General features: G+C 43.9%; 1 long non-coding RNA gene across 3 annotated transcripts in view; it reads right to left on the reverse strand.

The window, feature by feature from the left end:
• Window positions 1–2,519: 2,519 nt before the first annotated feature.
• LOC140594498 (uncharacterized) overlaps window positions 2,520–20,684 on the reverse strand; it is a 162,147-nt gene continuing 143,982 nt past the window's right edge. For 2 of the 3 annotated variants that reach the window (XR_011995375.1, XR_011995374.1), the window contains 3 exons: window positions 6,406–6,660; window positions 6,074–6,205; window positions 2,520–3,248 (listed from right to left, as the gene is read on the reverse strand). This is a non-coding gene — a long non-coding RNA (uncharacterized lncRNA). The remainder of the gene's footprint in view (window positions 3,249–6,073; window positions 6,206–6,405; window positions 6,661–20,684) is intronic. The other variant, XR_011995376.1, reaches the window with a different exon arrangement.

Here is a 20,684-nt window from a genome sequence, read left to right on the forward strand (position 1 = left end):
AAACAGAACAAAAAGTTGTTTATAGAATTTCCTAGCCTATTACAACATATCCTCAGTGTCTCTCTTGGTGACTTTTAGTGACTGCTTTGATATAAAATGCATGAGATAGGAAAATTTAAGTGCACAAAGGGAAGAAAATACTGGAAATATCGTAGAGCAATTGCTTTTCATAGTGTTTCCCTACAGTTGAAATTTTCAATGGAAACTTCATGAGAGCAAGGACGTTGCCTATTTTCTTTACTGTTGCATTTCCTAAGTCTGGCGTGGTGCCTGGAATATAGTAGGCAGTCAGTCAGTACATATTTGGTAAACACATACAGTCCTGAGTGAATGATGATAATTAGCTATTTCATATTTAGTCCTTTTGTGGGAATCACTATTCCTATTGGATCGGGGGTTGAGTTGATTTCATACTTACAAAAAAATAATACAGCAACTTTCTAATGTTTTGAAGTCCTGGCCTTCCAGCTTATTGTCCATTTCTCCCAATTGTAGCACTTATTTAACTGGTAAAATTCAACCCAGGGTTATGTCCTTTATCCTCTTAACATTGTTTGTCAATGATCTTTAGCCACTTTAAAAAACTGCCTGTATCATTCCTCCACCTCCTTCCCTTATGCAGAGATGAAGAAAAGAAGTAACGAGTTATAGGTAGAAAATTTGGTTTTATCATCTAAACTTAAGGCACCCCAAACAGACAATGGATACGTTTAGTGGTCTCTACAGATTAAAGGATTATTTTAAAAGTCAAAAATTTTTCTTTCACTGACAAATAATGGCTTAATTTTAACCAGTTTGTAACCAACAATCTCATGTTCTTCATCATCTTGTTTAGTTTTCCTTGTTCACAATTTGCAATATTACCTAGAAATCCCTTATTATATTAACAGAAGTGGCTTTCAAACTTTTTGGACTGAAAATTAGGAAGACAAACATTTAACTCCTTTTTTTTATTATTTATTTATGATAGTCATACAGAGAGAAAGAGAGGCAGAGACACAGGCAGAGGGAGAAGCAGGCTCCATGCACCGAGAGCCTGACGAGGGATTCGATCCCGGGTCTCCAGGATCGCGCCCTGGGCCAAAGGCAGGCGCCAAACCGCTGCGCCACCCAGGGATCCCTAACTCCTAACCAAGTACATAAAACACCCACAAATAAACTCAGAATGGGTTAAAGACCCAGATGTTAGACCTGCAACCATAAAAATCCTAGAACACAGGCAGTAATTTCTCTGACATCCATCATAGAAACATTTTTCTAGACATGTGTCCTAAGGCAAGGGAAACCAAAGAAAAAGTAATCTATTGGGACTACATAAAAATAAAAAGCTTTTGTACAGAGAAGGAAACAATCAACAAGCTAGAGAAACTATTGAGTAGAAAATGACACTGGCAAATGATATATCTGGTGAGGGATTAATATCCAAAATATATAAGGAACTTCTACAACTCAACATGAAAAAGCACTAAAAGCAATTCAATTAAAAAATGGGCATAGGACCTGAATAGACCTTTTTTTTTTTTTTTTCCTCAAGGAAGACACACAGCTAACCAGCAGACACGTGAAATGATGCTCAACATCACTCATCATCAGGGAAATGCAAATTAAAACCACAAGGAGCTATCACTTCACAGGTTCCAGAATAGTTAGACTCAAAAAGATAAGAAATAATGAGCATTGGCAAGGAGGCGGAGAGAGGGGAACCCTCCTGCATGGTTGGTGAGGATATAAGCTGGTGCAGCCACTGTGGGAAACAGTATGGGGGCTCATCAAAAAACAGAAATGCCATACGATCCAATAATTCCACCATTAGGTATTTACTTAAAGAAAACAAAAAAAGACTAATTTAAGAAGATACATGCACCCCTGTTTATTGCAGCTTGGACATGGAAGCAACCTAAGTGTCCATCAACAGACAGCTGAACGAGGAGAACGCGGTGTATACACATGCACACACACATATACATCTGACTGAATGCCATGTAGCCATAAAAGAGGATGAGATATTCCCATTTGTGACAACACGGATGGACCTAGAGGGTGCTATGCTCAGTGAAATAAATCAGAGAAAGACGAAAACCATATGATTTCACTTATGTGTGGACTCTCAAAAGAATTAAATGAACAAACAAATAGCAGAATGACATCTCCCAGTCAGTGGTTGCCAGAAGGAAGGAGGTGGGGGGGGATGGGCAAAATGGGTGAAAGGAAGCAGGAGGTAACAGACTTCTAGATATGGAAGGAATAAGTCATGGGAATAAAAGGCACAGCATAGGGAAGACCACAACGGTACTGTAGTTGCATTGTAGGGTGACAGATGGGAGCCACCCTTGTGGGGAGCACTGCCCGACATATAGGCTTGTTGATCACTACACTGCACACCTGAAACTAAGGTACCGCTGTGTGTTAACTGTACTCTAAAAAAATTGAAAAAGTAAAAACAAACAAACCTAAAAAACAAAAAAAAGTTTCTTAAATCAACACATACCTTATTATACGAAAAGCATTGTCATATCTTCTTTTTTTTTTAAAGATTTTATTTATTTATGATGGACAGAGAGAGAGAGAGAGAGGCAGAGACCCAGGCAGAGGGAGAAGCAGGCTCCATGCAGGGAGCCCGACGTGGGACTCAATCCCGGGACTCCAGGATCACGCCCTGGGCCAAAGGCAGGCGCTAAACCACTGAGCCACCCAGGGATCCCCCATATTTTCTATTCTAACATATGACATTCCAATTATTTGAAAATATAGTTTCTAAGTTTCTATCTACTACACTCACTGGTTTATGATACACCAGTGAGAATGCACGTGTTTAGAGAAGTTCTCAGAGCCACAATACGAAAATAGGGTTATTACCTGTATGCATATATTATTATATATTGCATATATTTAGCCTATTACTATTATAAGAGTCTACCAAGAACGAACCTATAGTATTAGAGTCTTTCAGGCCCATGAGCAAACATAGTACTACGTGATGCTCACAAACAAAACATGTAGTAAGAAACAAAGTCTTTAACTTTTAGTTGTTTCTGGGGTAGACTTCCCAGGATGACCATAACACCTCCTCTCCACGCTCTCCTTACACTACGACGCTGGCACTTCCTTCTGCTGTGATGTGGAGTCTCTGATCCCTGTGGGTCCGCGTGGGCCTGTGTCTGCGGTGAGGCAGGCGCTGCGTGCCTTGGTCATATCAGGCCATACAGTTTCTTCCCGGAATCTCACTCTGCCCATCCAGTGACCAGGCTCTAGGAGGGAAGAGAGACGACGTGGAGAGTCTCCGTGTGAGTGTGCTGGGTGAGAGCCCCAGGGCCGTGTTTACACCTGGGAGCGGGCGAGCCCCACGGGACCATGGTCCCACCTCTGACCACCTCCAGTCTGAGTCTTCCCAGCTGAAAGCTCAGACACTGCCAAACGGAGATGAGCCATCTGTGCTGTGCCTTTTCCAAATTCCTGACCCACGGGATAGATGAACGTGATAAAATTAGTTTTGTTTTTACATAATTAAGCTTATATAATTTTGTTTGTTATGCGGTAATAACACGGTTACAACTTTCAGTTCTATTTTCAAAATATTACAAGTTGACAGTCTTTCAAAACAAAACAAACTATTGAAGTGTGTAAGGAAAGAACCACCGCTTTGGACCAAAGTTTAGGTCTAGGCCACAGATAAAACTGTCTGAGGCTCATCATTAACTATAAAATATTTATTTCCGAATACTGTTGAATTTTCACGTTTGAATTATCTAGTTATCTTCCGAAGGGCTTTCTGGCTTCATTGAAATAATGGGACTATAGAGGCAAGAGGGCACACGCATTGTGTGCAAAAGATTTAATATGCGGTCAAAATCACGGCCAGAAATAAAATGCTTGTGCTCCTAATCTGCACACCTAGGAAGAACAATGGGTTAATTAATTGGTTAATTAATTAATTGGTTAATTAAAATTAATTAATTGTTTGATTTTTAATCAAAGATTAAAAACAGATTAGGAACACAAGCTGCACACCTAGGAAGAACAAGGGTTAATTAATTGGTTGATTAAAATTAATTAATTGGTTGATTAAGAATCAAACTGTATCTACATATACTTTGAAGCATAATCATTGTTAATTTAATAATGGCCTGGGTTTGACTCCATGAGGGCTTAGATTGTGTCCATCGTATTTGCAGTTATCCCAACACTGTCTTGCTCCTGTAAAATAGTCAAATAAGCGTAACATGGTTGAAATGAAAGCTTACTTATTAAAATTAAAAAGCCTAATCATTTTTATAAGTGATTTTTTATTTCATTTTTTAAAGAAAGCAGGGTATCTTCTTTAAAAGTAAATAGCTTACCTTATCTATAGATGTATAAGGACTTAATTTTCACCGATTACTAGATTTATTTTACTTTATGTCACTTTGCTTAGTCTTTGGCCTCTCTATAAAGAATAATTTATAAGCATATGTGTCACTTTGGCATCTACATGTCCGCAAGAAGATAATCATAAAACTTAATCCTTGTGATTCTAGCACTTCAACAAAACATTGCCACTTTATTCTTTAAACATCATAAATGTGATAGTGATTTTGTGTGCCATGATCTATGAACATAAACACGTTTACAATATACAGAAATCAGAAAGTATTATTCCAGTTTCCTTATAGTCTCTGGTGTTTTCAACTCTTAATTCCTACTATGCAAATATATTGTACTTTTTCTTTATGTTGAAGAATATTTTTGAATACGATGGGAAATATGAAAACACAAGATGTTGCATTACAGAAATACTCTATTTAAGGCATCTTTGTGGATTTAAGCACTGTACTCACTGTACAGTTTGTGTGTTAAAAAATTCTGTTTATAGAAACTGTACGAGGCTATTTTAACAACCACACTTCCTTTTCTCTACTGTAAGTCTTTGAGGCGCCCAGCATCCAGCATCAGACCATCTTTGAGAAGGGATATGTCTACCTGACACCAAGCAGTTTGTTTTTCGAATTAACCATCTGGACAATTCGATAGCAAAGCAGTCATCTCAATAAGAACATACCGTCGCAGCTTGCTTAGCTCCTGATCTCTTCGGCCAGGGAGTTAAGGGGAGGGAGAGACGGGAAGAAAGCGTGAAAAGATTGCAAATAACAAAACTTCGGCTGCTGATTAAAGAACTAGGTGATTTACCTGAGGCCTAGACCTTAGGTGTTGGAGTCCAGCAGATGTGCCGGGTTGCACATAGTGTAAAATAGAAGTGGGAGGTCAGCCCTTTAAGGTCTGCGGGTGCAGGTGCACCCTGACCTCGTGTCGACTCCTAACTTGCGTGGCATCGTTACGTGGGGTAAACAGCCCCAAACATTTTGGGTGGATCAACCTCAAAATCGTGCAGCATGAGCGTTCCATATGCTCATGGAGGAAGTAAATGGTGGAGGTCGCTATGTTCCTAAAGGTCACGGACAGGGCCAAGGAGGGAGATGGAGGGAAGAGAGGGCTCTGAATAGGAGAGCTGGAAGCTTCCATCTCAGGGAGGAAGATTTGCCTCCGTCCGAGACTGGGGAGACCCCAGAGTTAAGGAGCCACGGGGCTGGGACTGGCGGCCCACCTGGCACAGCACGGTGACAGGAGCAGTGGCTTGGCCGAGAGCCTCTGGCGACGAGGGGGACGCATCCTGCACCTGCAGGTCCTGGTGGGAGGACGGCACCCACATTGCTAAGCCTCCATCCCCGGATTTCCCCTGGAGGAGCTCTGAGGCAGCTCAGCCTAGCTCAGGGGAAGAACCGGGCCATCTCTTGCATCTTCTGATTGTGCACTGACCGCCACCCCCGCCAGGGACATGTGTGTGCACGTTCCCATCCGCAGCTCTCCGAAGATACGGTAAGGAAGGAAGTAGTTAGATGGACATCCCCGGCCTTAGAGGGTCAAGAGGTGGGGCCTCAGTAATAATGAGGATTCTTCAGAAAATAAACGTAGATAATACTCCAGCCCACACACGTGGTCCTTTTCCTACTGCGACTGTCAGTCCGCTCGGCCGCGACGGCTCTATACGCACATATTTCTTTAGATTCACTTTGCTATAGCGTGAGGCAATTCTACTTACCTCTAACTCAACCATCTCAAGGCAGCTTGCTCGTGTCACTCTATTGTCCCAGGGTAGCCCCAGTCCTGCACAGGCCACCAAGGCATCGGATTTAAATATCACACCAAGGGGCACCCATAAAAACACGATATTCTGTTGATCGACAAATGCATCTCGTTATCATACATCAAGCAACGTAAATATGCTTTTCAAACTCTGGTTTAGGAAAACACCTAAAGGCTTCTTTGGTTCTGTTTATGATTAAATTAATATACAATTATTCTACTCCCAAAGAGAATCAATCATTCTCCACATTTCCCATTTTATGACAGCCAACATTGGCATCCACACACCTGGCTCTTTACAACTCTCACTTCCTCACGTGTGCATATTCGGCAACTTGAGCTTGCTCTGCGGACCCTGAATTACAACTGGGATTTCCACCAGTCAACTCACAGATGAACACTTGATACTGTGACACGCGGGTGCTGGTTTTCTGGCCGACAGAACTCTTGGATCAGCATCGTCATACTTAGTTATGGTGTCTGGAGTCATTCAAATGCTCAGTTTAGCTCCTGATCTCTTTTCGCTTAAATCAATGTGTTTCCCTTAAATTAAAAAAAATAACTAAATAAACAAAACGGAAGAATAAAAGTTGAGGCTAGTCATGAAAGAGTTAAGTTTCTTTAGCTTATTAAAATAGACAAGGAGCCTCGGGGTCCATCGAAAGATGATGGATAAAGAAGCTGTGGTCTATGTATACGGTGGGATATTCCTCAGCCATTAGAAACGACAAATACCCACCATTTGCTTCAACGTGGATGGACCTGGAGGGTCTCATGCTGAGTGAAATAAGTCAGTTGGAGAAGGACAAACATTATATGGTCTCATTCATTTGGGGAATATAAAAAATAGTGAAAGGGAATAGAAGGGAAGGGAGAAGAAATGGGTAGGAAATATCAGAAAGGGAGACAGAACATGGAAGACTCCTAACTCTGGGAAACGAACTAGGGGTGGTGGAAGGGGAGGAGGGCGGGAGGTGGGGGTGACTGGGTGATGGGCACTGAGGGGGGCCCTTGACGGGATGAGCACTGGGTGTTATTCTGTATGTTGGAAAATTGAACACCAATAAAAAATAAATGTGTTATTAAAAAATAATAATAAAATAAAATAAAAATAAATAAATAAAATAGACACAAGGGTGAAAATCCTCAGGCCTTCCAGAAAGAGGTGATTATTTAGCCTCAGACACTCACTGAACTCAAGCTGGCGGACCCTGGAGGTGTTCGATTTTGGAAACGTAAGAACGAACGAAAGCACATGGATGAGAAATGGTCGCTAAAAGTCGAAACTGAGAGATTCGATATTTTGATCCTCTGTACATAGAAATTCTCTGATAACGTGCAGGTCTTTTGCCTATTTGGTGTCGCCACAGGATTTTGAGACCTGGAAAAAGTTGGAAGCTGCTGCCTTAACCTAGGATGCGCAGTGTAGACAGTGTGGACTTTGAAGTCAGGAAAAAATGTGGCTGCAAATCCTGATTCCTCAGGGTCCTCATATGTGACCTGGCCATGCTCGAGAGCACCTCAGTGCCAACTTTTCAAGGAGTTGTGGGGATTAGAGAGACGTTTTAAAGGGTTTATTTGTGGGTCAAAATCAATATTCTCCTTGTACGTCCAGCTGTTCCGTTGTAAATAGCGTATCTCCCCCTTGTTTTCTGCCTCTCTCAATATCACCCATTTTGAAGGCCTTCAGGGTAGTCCCCATCTTATTTTCATTTTATTTTTATATTTTTTAAGGATTTTATTTATTTATTCATGAGAAAGAGAGAGAGAGAGAGAGGCAGAGACGCAGGCAGAGGGAGAAGCAGGCTCCATGCAGGGAGCCCACGTGGGACTCGATCCCGGGACCCCAGGATCATGACCTTGGCCGCAGGTGGCACTAAACCGCTGAGCCACCCGGGCTGCCCCCCCCATCTCATTTTTAAAACCATCTGAGACCACACACACACACTCGCCTCTTATATATGCGTATATATAATATATATATATTTTTTCCCTTATTTATTCCCCGTTTTACTGAAACACAAGTGGCTTAAAACACTGCGCAACTCGCAGGCGTGTGCACTGACTTGCCACACCCGTACCTCACGACATGATCAGCACCACAGCGTAACATAACACCCAAGCCACGTCACAAACCCACGAGGTCCTTCTTACGGCGAGGACATTTAGGGTCTACTCCTGGCACCTCTCAAGTATATAATGCGACGTCACCAGTTACAGTCCCTGTGACCCACGTTAGACCCTCGAACCCTACTCATGGGTAACCGGAGGCCGTCCTCTTTGACCTGTGTATGCAGCTGAACACCTGGAACACCACGGGCTTGGCCCTTGAAGTGGCTCACACGGTTTACCCTTAAACGGCACAGGTTGGAACTGCAATGGGTCCTTATTTGTAGACTTTTCCCAGTAAATAGGACACACTACGACAAGCGTACTTCCTCCCCCTGTGGTTCTCCTAACTCGCCTTCTAGCTTCCTTTATTGTAAGAACACGACATACGAACGTGCGAGGCGGCCCCTACGGGTTGGGTGACTGTCGGCGTCAGGCCCCGGTCAAGGTCCCTATGGGCCGTCCTGCCTCAGAGACGAGTCCCCTGTGCCCCGCCGCCTCCATGGCCTGCATCCACCCCTGGCATCATCCACCCCTGGCATCATCCACCCCTGGCATCATCCACCCCTGGCATCATCCACCCCTGGCATCATCCACCCCTGGCATCATCCACCCCTGGCATCATCTAAAAATTGTAGGCTTGAGCCTCTTGTAACCCTGTCTATACGCTGACCTTGAGTCTTCCTTATAAACTCCCGTCTTATGGTTGATTTGTCTTTGAAAGTCGCGGGTTTACATAGTTCATCTCACCAGAAAGCCCATGGGTTCTTCGAGGGGGTGCGTGGGTCTCAGCCCATGGCTGACCTTAGGCACCCGGCTGGCTGGCCCACGTCAAAGGAGGCGGCTGGGGACTGACGAGAGCCCCACGGCCCGAGCTCGCTGCAGGAGGCGCAGGATCGCTGCTGTCCGGACACAGGGGGTTACCCCCGCCCCCCGATAGTGGGGATGTGGCCACATGGGCACAGGGGTAACTCTGCCCTTTTATTATTGAGGAGTCCTCAGAGTGAGCTCTCCGGGGTGTGGTTTCCTCCCGTGTGGACATGAACCTGGGCAGCCCTGGAAGAAGGACTCGAGTGCCGAGGGCCTGACTTGGCTAATTCAGGGAGGAAAATTACAGTCAAGAAAATCCTTTTGGAAAACCCTGAATTCTCTGGTTCTCGAGGCGGAGGCGAGCGGCCCCGGAGGCAGGGCGGGAAGCCCACCCCACCTGCACCTGCCGGGCCCGGCTGGGGACAGGGACGGGCCTTAGAGGGGATTTTCGGGTGACTCAGCCCCCAGCCCGGCTGGGTTTCCCCGGGGATGCTGGCGTGACGCATCCTCTGGCACCGGCTCCGTTGGCTCCTGGGGTCCCAAGTGTCCTGTTTACGGGGCCTCACATACGGCTGCTCTCCCGGTTTTTCACTTTGACAGATCGGGAAGATATTTGCCTCCATCCCTGCAACTGTTCGGTGGTTTCCATGGACGAGAAAGGCCATCACACTCTGTCCCCTCGCCCCGAGGGCCTACCCTGTCCTTGCCAAGCAGCTGACCCGTCCCCAGGGCTCCCTCATCCCTCGTCCCTCGGGGCGCTGCTTCGTCCTCTTTAGAGGACGGGGCGGCCTGGGTGGCTGACCTCGGCTCCTGCAGCCTGTTTTCAGCAGGTGACCCTTTCCTATTATATGGGGGGGGGGGGGGACTCTAACAGAGTTTTCCTTCTTGCAGCCTGAGCAGCATCGCTGTCTACTTAGAGACCATCCGTAGGCTTCGATGCAGAGCAGAGGCCGCAGGCCTGGGCCCGCTGCAGCCGCGCCCGCTCTGGGAGTGAGTGAGCCGTGGGCCGGCGGCTCAGGGCTCCAAGGACAGCGCCGGCCCAGACCCTCACAAAACTAATCAGCCCCCCCCCCCCCCGAAGCCTGCTCTCCCCGAAGCCCGAAGCACCCTGATTCTGCAGTCCCTCGCCCCCACGCAGGCAGGGAAGGACTCCGAGGCCCACCCGCCTACACCGACGGCCTCCCAGCGTCCCGGCCCACTTGCATCCAGCGCTGGCCCTTGGGGACGCGGTCCCTGTTGCAGTGGCCTCACCTGGGCCCCGATGCAGCGTTTCCGAGGCGGGGGAAGCTTCCTCCTGCTGCCTTGCACGGGCCGTCTTGATTCAGCGGGAGAGATCTGAACGTTGAGATGTCTGCGCACTTCCTGACCCAGTACCCAATCCACAGACACTCGGGGCATCCAGAGGGGAGCCTCCCCCGCACCCTCTGGAGAGAACCGCTCGCTCAAGTGGCCGCTGTCAGCATCAACCCCTTCTCTCTTTCTGAAAGATGCCCCCCCCCACCTCCCCTTCTGGCTTCCTCTGCATTCTGCTGGCTTGCCAACCGCAGTGAGCTAATGAGTTAAAGATACACCCTAAGGGGCGCGCTGAGTGTGGCCGCGGAATCCCCTGGTGCTCCAGGGACCCCCACCCTGCACCCCGCACCCCCCGTGGCCACGTGCCCGGCCTTCGAAGGCCGACTGTCAGGTTGTATCTGCAGGGAGAGTGCGAGGCGGGCAGGCGGCTGCAGCACCACGGCCTGCGGAGACCAGATCAAGCCTGTGACCACAACCGCTCCGAGCAGCCCCGCGTCCTCCAGCACAAGGACATTATTTCCAGAAATGAGGCTGCTGGCCCCCTGGCCTCCTCTGACCGTGTGGCCGCCGTGGGAGTCTTCACGCGCAGGCTGGTCACGCTCAGGGGCTGCCAGGGGCTGGGCTGGTGGGCCCGCACCCCAAGGGCGAGGGTGAGGAGTATGGGGGGGCCACGGGGAATGCTGACCTCCCGTGGCAGGTGTCACGGGGTGGGGGCAGGTTGGGACCCCGAGCAGCAGGTGTCAGGTGTGGGAGCGGGAAGCCAGGGACCTCGAGCAGCAGGTGTCAGGTGTGGGAGCGGGAAGCCAGGGACCTCGAGCAGCAGGTATCACGGTGGGGAGTGGTGGGCCAGGCAGGGCCCCCGAGCAGCAGGTGTCATGGGGGGTCACCCTGGCAGGTGCTGGGGCACCGCCGGCCCAGCCGCACAGACAGCCGCTGCCCCACTCAGGCCCTCTTCCCCGGCCCGCGCCCCATCCTGAGCTCGCCTCTCACTAGAAAAATCAGACTTTTCCAAATAAATGCAGAGTGAAGGGCGGCCCCTCCCGGCCTGCTGCAGGCCCTACCGACCCCTTTCCTCCATCCTTATTAGGGTGACGAGCCCTGGCTGGAGGGGCGGCCCGGCTTCTGCGCTCCCATGAGACCTCCCCGTGTCCCTTGCTGCCACCGTCCCCTGGCAAAGCAATAAGACGCTTGGCCTTTCCTGCAGCGACCAGCGCCAGGCGGCGGGGGTCCTGCAGGGTGGACGTGTCCCCAGACAGCGTGCTTGGGTCCTGGGCACAGGGGCCGGGGCTCGCTCTGCCGGCCACACACCAGACGGAGAGGACACGGCTGTTTTAAGAGGAAAACGAAGAAGAAAAAAAAAAAAAAAAAGAGGGAAACGAAGACAGTGACAGGATGTGACGGTCGTGACTCCCTTCAGTCCTTACAGGGGCGGCCTCGCAGTGACCTCGAGAACCCTGGGGCACTGGTGGCGCCCGAGTGGCATCGTGAGCAGGTGTTGTCACCAGGCGTCTACACGGCCCAGCCACGGCTCCAAAGCAGATGCATCGCTGGGTGCCGGGGCCTGGGAGGCAGAAGGGCCCGGCTCAGTGTCAGCCAGTGGCGGCCACCGGCCCTGCCATCACTTCTGCGCCCACCTGCTTAGGCCGGGTGATCGTCGTGTTCTTTTTCTTTATCATGAAGGGTCTCACCCGCTTGACCCTTACACCACCCCGACACCCTGCAGAGTCTTCCCTTCTACCCCCATTTGCTGCCGCAGCATCAGCCTCAGTGTCTGACTGTGAGCCTGATGCTCACCTCACAGACGTGATTCATAGTAAACAAACCTGAATATCCCTCTCACCACGCGCTTCCCAGGTTCACCACCCCCCCAACCCCGGGCTACGTAAGTGGCTGGAAACAACACAAAGTCGTGGGGATTGTCAAATCTCTTAGCTAAGTTGTTCTAGCGTCTTCTCCGGGCTATTTTCCTTAAAAAGTATTGCAAGGACCCCTCCTTTCCTCCAATGCTCCTGACTTTCTAGCCTTTCTGGGAGGTGAGATATGCTTCTTACAAATCACACGTTCCACGTCAAGGGTTCACTTTTATTTTATTTTTTTTTTAAGTTTTATTTCTTTAAAGAAAAGCACATCACGGGGGCGAAGACCAGGCCTTAGGGAAACTGACTACAATTACAAGTTGAAAATTCAGAGACAACTTCGGAAATTGGCTACGTCTAACAGTGGAATAGAAAGTGGGGGGTCGCATACCTTGCTGATGGGAACGCAAATGCGTTCCTGAGGAAATGTGTGGCAAAATATTTTAGTATATTTGAACTGGTATATCCCTTGACTCAGCAATTCCTCCTCTAGGAAATAATCTGAAAGGGGAAAGAAGCCTTTGGTACACCCAGGTGTAACGATAGGAATCTCACTGTACTTTACTTCTTGTGATAAAAAAAAAAAATAATGAAAAGAAATTTACTGTCCAGTCATAAAAAAATTATTTAAATTGCGATAGTTCCACACCATAGAACATTGCATTGCTTTCAGGAGTTAGTCCATGAAAAATATGTGATGATGTAGAAAAGTAAAGTATGTCTCATGTGAGGAAGTTTCTAATGTGGTATTACTGTTTAATATAGTTTTGGTACTATAAAGATTACATTTGCATGAAGAGTGTAATTGAATGACATAAAACCAAAAATTTATACTAATGGCCATTTTTTTCAATAATATATAATAGACAAAACGAAGAAAACATTTATCTTGTTTAGATGTGTCTATATTTTCATATTTATAAATAAAAAATCGTATTACATAATACGATGTACATAATATTTCTCATACATAATCGATTACATAATACGATTACATAATATTTCTCATAATGAGAAAACGTTATTTTTTAAAAATAAAGTACTAGTTGGGCATCAAAAAGTTTATAGATTTACGTTTTTAAGACATAATTATTTGTTAGTATAACATGTTGGTCACTGTTTTCTTCACAAGTATACATGTAATTATACTATTATACTATTATACCATGTCACCTAGTTTCAGAATAATTAACATATTTTTTAAATTTAATTTTAAAGTAAGGGAATGAGGGGCACCTGGGGGGCTCAGTGGCTGAGCGTCTGCTCAGGTCATGATCCTGGAGACCCGGGATCGAGTCCCACGTCGGGCTCCCTGCATGGAGCCTGCTTCTCCCTCTGCCTGTGTCTCTGCCTCTCTCTCTGTGTCTCTCAATGAATGAATGAGTGGATGAATGAATGAATGAATGAATAAAATAAAGTAAGAAATGAAGATACCATGTCACTTATTAACACATGATCTACTTAATTGAATATCGTAGTTATTCCACAATTATTACATATATTTAGGCGTGTTTTTAAATCGAAAATAAATTTCTAAGTTCCCTATCCTCTAAGAGAAGTAACTGCACAGGTTTCTAATTTCCTAGATCAATTTTCTTTTTATTCATATAACTTTTTTTCAGGCTTTGCATCTCAATGGCTTAGTAGTTAGCATCCCAATCAATGTGAAAATCATCTGTAAGACATGAAGTCTGATAGAGCCAATTGAGTTAGGAAAACCATATCTCATTTGTGATGTCCGGGTTTATACTTAATGTGGGGATATGGTGAAGGAGGAGGCTGAAGGAGGACCAGGAAGCGTGGCCTCATGTAGCTCTCGGAAGGCCAAGGCCCTTCTGAGTTTGGATCCTATCATAAAAGTATTGAGTTTTAAACTTCAGGGTGATAAGATCGTGTTTATGTCCTAGGAATATCATTGTTCCACAGCAAAGAGACTCCTCTGATGACTGGACTGAGAGAAACCTAGGAGGTTATTAAGTAAATAGAGCTTAAAAAATAGGGCCTGTTTAGGCAATATGGACTGAGGGAAGGATACATATTTAAAAGCAGTTAAGAGGTATAATGATCTGCATTTACAACCTTTACTTGTGAGGTGATAAGAAATTGACTAATGATTGCCAGCTCTCTGGCTTAGGTAAATAGCTTGGGTATGTGAGAAAGTTTCCCATAGTTGGTATTATAAATATGATTTTAAGATGACTTAGGGTTTTACACCTAGATTTTCTATTGCAGTCTCTGCTAATACCAAGAAATGTCTTAATTTCTCTATCTACTTTACCTCTAGGAAAGTCAAAAACTTGGCCAACCAGTTGCACAATATTTGTGCTTCATAATGTCTGGCACATCAGCACTTCTTAAAAAGCATTTGCTGTACCTGATTTATCTTCCCAGGGTAGCTACTCAAAACTTCCCTGTTTCCCTAAAGTTGGTTACCCAGGCTTTCTCAAAATGGTTTCCAGATAATGCAAGTTTCTCAAAAGCTTTGCAACAAAAAAGGTTCATGCAAAAGAGTTTGATGAGCATCTGGATGGCTTAGTGGTTGAGTGTCTGCCTTTGGCGCAGGGTGTGACCCTGAGGTCCTGGGATCAAGTCCCACACCGGGCTCCCTACAGGGAGCCTGCTTCTCCCTCTCCTGTGTCTCTGCCTCTCTCTGTGTCTCTCATAAATAAATTCCAAAAATCTTTAAAAATCAAAAGTTTGAGAAACACTGCATATATAATGAAATACGTTTACGTACATAATAGCTTCTGGAAATATTGCTATATTATAAATACAGGCTTCTCCCAATGTTTTATCAGACTTATTATATTGCTTATTTATATTTGTATGTATTTATGTATGTGTGTGTGTGTGTGTATTTAAGTATGTGTATCATTTGGAGTTCTCTAGAGAGAACATATTCTAGAGAAATAGAACCAATAAGATATACACATCTGTGTGTTTGTGTGTGCATAGGGGGTGTATGTGAAGGAAGAGAGGGAGATTGGAAGGAAATGGCTCATTCAATGGTAGGGACTGGCAAGTCCAAAACCCAACCAATATTGAGAGTAGTCTTCTTGACGTATAGTCAATGGATTATAGATGTTGATCACTTTGAACACCACCTTCATACTAACACCTAGACAAGCAACCATCATAGTATGTATAGACGTACATAGAATTTATGTCTAAAAAAATTAAAAAAATGAATTTATGTCTACTTTGTGGAAAGTAATATTTTGTAGTGTACAATTTGAAAAATACAATTCAAATCCAGTTGTACCTTGATTGCAAGTCAGTTAAAAAATAATTCAGTTTTACCTATTCAGGTTAAGACTTGCAGTAGAAAGGTGTTTTTTAACTTACTTATTCAAAACATTTTTCTATATTTATATTCTCACTTGTCCTTTATTCATATCTCTTAGGATTCACATTTTCTTTTCCCCCTACCTCTTTGGGAATTTCTTTTTAAAAAAAGATTTACTTATTTATTTGAGAGAGACAGAGAGCAAGTGAGTAGACACAAACAGAGGGAGAAGCAGAGGGAGAGGGAGAAACAGACTCCCTGCTGAGCAGGGATCCTGACGTGGGGCTCCATCCCAGGACCCTGGGATCATAACCTGAGCCAGAGGCAGATGCTTAACTGACTGAGCCACCCAGGTGCCCTTACTTAGAAATTTCTATAGAAAGTGACCACGTCTACTTTGAAAAAGATGATGCAACATTAACTCTCCTATGATCAAGTGATTTTCTAAATGGCCACCCTGAAATCTTTAGCAAGCAGGCGATTTTCTAGAAAAGATTTCTCATAATTTAAATAGGTTAAAACTGATTATTCTTTTCTGATGATCCCAATATTTTCCATTATTAACTGTTACAGAGCAGGGCTTGGAGGAAATGGACCCGGAAATATGCAATGTCCCAGTTATCTACTGCTGATAACAAAGCACTCAAAAACGCAGTGGTATAAAAATAATCCCAATTTGTTTTGCTCGTGGACTCAGTGGTCCAGAATTCAGATTCACCACAGTAGAATATTTTGTCTTTGCTCCATATAAAATCTAAGAGCTGAGGGTAGTGGAGATGGCTACTGATTGAAACATTTGGAGCTGGAAGATTCATGTCCAAGTTGGCTTTTTTCACTCACATGTGCACTCCCTGTGCTAGAAATACTTAAAGCTCTCCTCAGCAGAGTAATCTGTTGACCAGAGCAAATACACATTCTGTCTTTACATGGTTTAGGCTTTTCATGACATGGATGCTGGATTCCAGAGGGAAAGTCTAGAGAGGGAATGTCCAGATATGAGCATTCCAAGAGACCAAATCAGAAGCTGCATGGCTCATGACAACCCCAGAATTCATATAGCTTTACTTCTGCCAAATCTGTCAATCAAAATAGTCACAAGCCCATCCAGACTCAAGGGGAGAGGTCATAAACCTCAACCTTGATGGAAGAACAATCAATGAATTTAGCTCCACCAATTCCTATCCAAGGCAGTGACACAGGAAGATCCTGAACTTAGCTCCTCTACAAACACACAAAATCAACACCTATTTATAGAGCATATCCTCCTGAAGAAAAACAGGGCTGACTAAAGAGCTTCCACACAACAAAAGATAGAGAGGTCTCATAGAGAATACCAAGAGAGAGAGACATGGTAACAAAGGGAACTGCCAGCTCCCTATGCTGTGAATTGCAGTGAGTGGAGATAGTACTAAGGGACCTTGAGCAGATGCACCTGCCCTGGGGCATCATAGGTGGCCTGCTGCCTCATTAAGCCCTGTGCCTCTAGCCCATACCAGCCTCAGATGCCCCGAGGGACAGAAGAAAAAGCCATGGTTTAAAAGAGCAACTAGGGTATAAAGGAACCAGCTCTAGAACTCCGCCCAACAATTTGGGAGCTGCTGGAACCTGGTAAACACCATGGTTTTCATTCCCTCTCCACTTTGACAATGTAGATATAGCAGAGTCCAGGCACCCTAGCCAGTCTGCTGCCTCAGTGAGCCCCAGGCCTCTAGCTGGCATCAGCCCAAGCCGTCCCACCAAGCCAACCCGATGCTGTACACATGGAAGCACCACTGTTCAATGCTTTCTACAGTTCTAGTTATCTCATCAGGGTGACACAGGCACAAAACACCCTGGAATAATCCAGCCTGCATACTTTCCCTCCAGTTGATTGGCTAGGGCACCTCTGATGTATAGTGCTCTGGGACCCCCAACTCTTGCCCACTTCAACTCTAGCCACAAAAGAGACATCTTCTGTAAGGAAAACCACAGGAACCCCCAGTACCCTTCCACTTCGCTCTAGCTGTCATGTCAAGGTGCCCCCTATGTAAAGTGCCCCAGGACCCCCTGGCCCATTTCCTGCCTCAGCTCAACTGTGCTACCAGGACACCCCTGCATGAAATGCCCCAGGATACCTGGGCCTATGCCTACTTTGGCTTTAGCAGCTCTGTCATGGTACTCTCTGTATTGAACACCCTGGGACACCCCAGCTGGCACCCACTTCACCTTCAGCTGTTGGCTGAGAGTGCTCTGGCACAGACAGCCCTAGGAAAACCCTAGTCTGTTATCACTTTAGCTTATCACTTGTACCAGAGCAACTCCCACACCAAAAACCCTCGGACTTCCCCTATCCTTGTAGGATACCCTCTATGCAAAGTGTTCTATGACCCCAGGTTGCCACTCAGTTCAGCTTCAGCTGTCTGGCCATGGCACACTCTGTGTGGAGAGCCCTGGGACTGCCCCAGCCCACTGCCACTTCTGCTCAGGTCATCCCACCAGGGCAGTTGTAGCACAAAGTGGACTCCTAGCCCATGAAAGCCACAGCTTCAGCCAGCCAGCCAAAATCACTAGGCATACACAGTTTAAACAGAAGATGACCATACACAGGGCAAGACAATTCCTTCAAGTTTATGAGGGGGGTTGTTTGGCTTCATTTATAGAAAAAAAAATACAGAGTCAAGAAAAGTGAAGAGACAGAGGAATATGCTCCAAACAAACAAACAAACAAACAAACAAACAAATATAAGAAACTCCAGAAAAAGAATTAAATGAAAAGGAGATAGACAAACTACCTGGTAAAAAGTTCAAACTAATAGTCATAAATATGGTGAATGGACGAGAAAGAAAAATTAGTGAAAACTTCTGACCAAAAGATAGAAAATACAAAAACCACTCAGAATTGAAGATTATACTAAAGTTAAATTTAAAAATACACTAGAGAGATTCAACGGTATATTGGAGGATGCAGAAGAAAGGATCTGCAATCTGTAAGATAGAGTAATGGAAAGCACCCACGTTGAACAGAAAAAGAAATGAAAAGAAAGAAAATAAGAATACAAAATAAAGACAGTAGGTTAAGGATTCAGGAATATCTTGAACAACAGGAAGCAGGCAAATAATTACATTATGCTGATTCCAGGAGAAGAAATATTATTTGAATAAATAATAGCTGAAAACTACCCTAACCTGAGGATGGAAATAGATATTCACGTTCAAGAACCACAGAAACTTCCAAGCAAATTGCACCCAAGGAGGTCCACACCATGATACATAATAATTGAAATGTCAAAGATTAAAGATAGAGAATTGTAGAAGCAGCAAGAGAGAAGCCCTGAGTTACATGCAAGGGAAACCCCATAAAGCTACTTACTAATTTTTCAGTAGAAACTTTGCAGGCCATAAGGGGGGCATGATATATTCAAAGTGCTGAAAAGGAAAACGTACAACAAAAAAATATTTTACCTGGTAAGATTATTATTCAGTATTGAAGGAGAGATAAAAAGTTTCCCAGACAAACAAAAGTCACAAAAGTTCATCACGAGTAAACTAGCCTTATAAAAAGGGCTAAAGGAATTTCTTTAAGTGAAAAAGAAAAAGCCATAATTAGAAGAAAATTATGAAGGAAAAAATGTCTTGAGTAAAAGCAGCACAGTAAAGGTAATTCACTCATAGATAATTCACTCATAAAGCCCATATAAAGCTTAAAAGACAAAAGTGGTAAAGTCAACTATATCTTAAAAATATTTTAAATGTAAATTATAACAATATATACATAAAACATGGAGGAAAAGTAAAAATGACATTTTTAAAGAATATGTTTAAATTAAACTGTCAATAAGAGTATTATATACATAGTATATTTTATTGAAATTCATAGTTTCCATAAACCAAAAACCTACAGCAGATAAAAAATAAAGATAAAGAAAGCCAAGCATAATACTAAAGACATCATTAATCACAATGTGAGAGAGCAAGAAAGGAACAGAGAACTACAAAAACAACCAGAAAATGAACAGAATCACAAAAAATACATACCTATAAGTAATTACTTTAAATGTAAATGATTTAAATGTGCCAGTAATGGACAGAAAACAAGACTCATCTATATACTGCCTGAAAGACACTCACTTTAGATCTAAAGACACATTCAAATTGAAAATGAAGAAATGTACATGGAGTTTTTCATTGAAATGGAAATAAAAAACGCTAGGGTAGCAATACTTACATCAGACAAAATAGACTTTAATACAAAGACTGTAACAGGAGACAAAGAAGAGCATTACACAATGATAGGTGATCAATTCAACAAGAGAATATAACAGTTATAAATATCTATGTACCAAACACTAGAATACCTAAATACCAAAAGCAAATATTAACAGACACAAAGGGACATGAAATACCACCTTAATAACACAAAGGAAAAAAATAATATGATCATCACAGTAGATGAAAAAAAAATTTGCCAAAATTCAACATTTGTTCATAATAAAAACCCTCAACAAAGTGGAAATAGAGGGAACATATTTCAACCTTATAAAGGTTTCATATGACAAACCTGTAGCCATACTCTGAAAACTATAAAACGTTTATGAAAGAAATGGATGACAACACAAATGGAAATACCATGCACATGGATCAGAAGCATTAATATTGTTAAAATTTCCTTACTACCCAAAGGAATGTACAGATTCATTGAAATCCCTATCAGTATACCAATAGCAGATTTTGTAGCCTGTAAGAAATAATTCTAAAGTATTAAGGAACCACATAAAGCCCCAAAGGCCAAAGCAATCTTGAGATAGAAGGACAAAGCTATTTCAAGATAATTCCAGATTTCAAGATATACTAAAAGCTATAATAATCAAAGCAGTTTGGCACTGGCATAAAAATGGGCACATATGTCAATGGAACAGACTAGAGAGCCCATAAATAAACCCACACTTATACTGTCAATGTAAGACAAAGGAGGCAAGAATGTAAAGTGGGGAAAATAATAAAACTAGATGCAAAAGAATGAAACTAAATCACTTTCTTACATCATATACAAAAATAAACCCAAAATGGATTAAAGATCTAAATGTGAGACCCAAACCCATAAAACTCCTAAAAGAAAATAAGCAGCAATCTCTTAAACATTAGCTTTTAGCAACATTTTCTAGATATGTCTCCTCAAGCAAGGGAAACAAAAGCAAAAATAAACTATTGTGACTACATTAAAATAAAAACAAAAC

The sequence above is a fragment of the Vulpes vulpes genome, chromosome 11 (assembly GCF_048418805.1).
Source record: "Vulpes vulpes isolate BD-2025 chromosome 11, VulVul3, whole genome shotgun sequence".
In the NCBI taxonomy this organism is placed as follows: Eukaryota; Metazoa; Chordata; class Mammalia; order Carnivora; family Canidae; genus Vulpes; species Vulpes vulpes.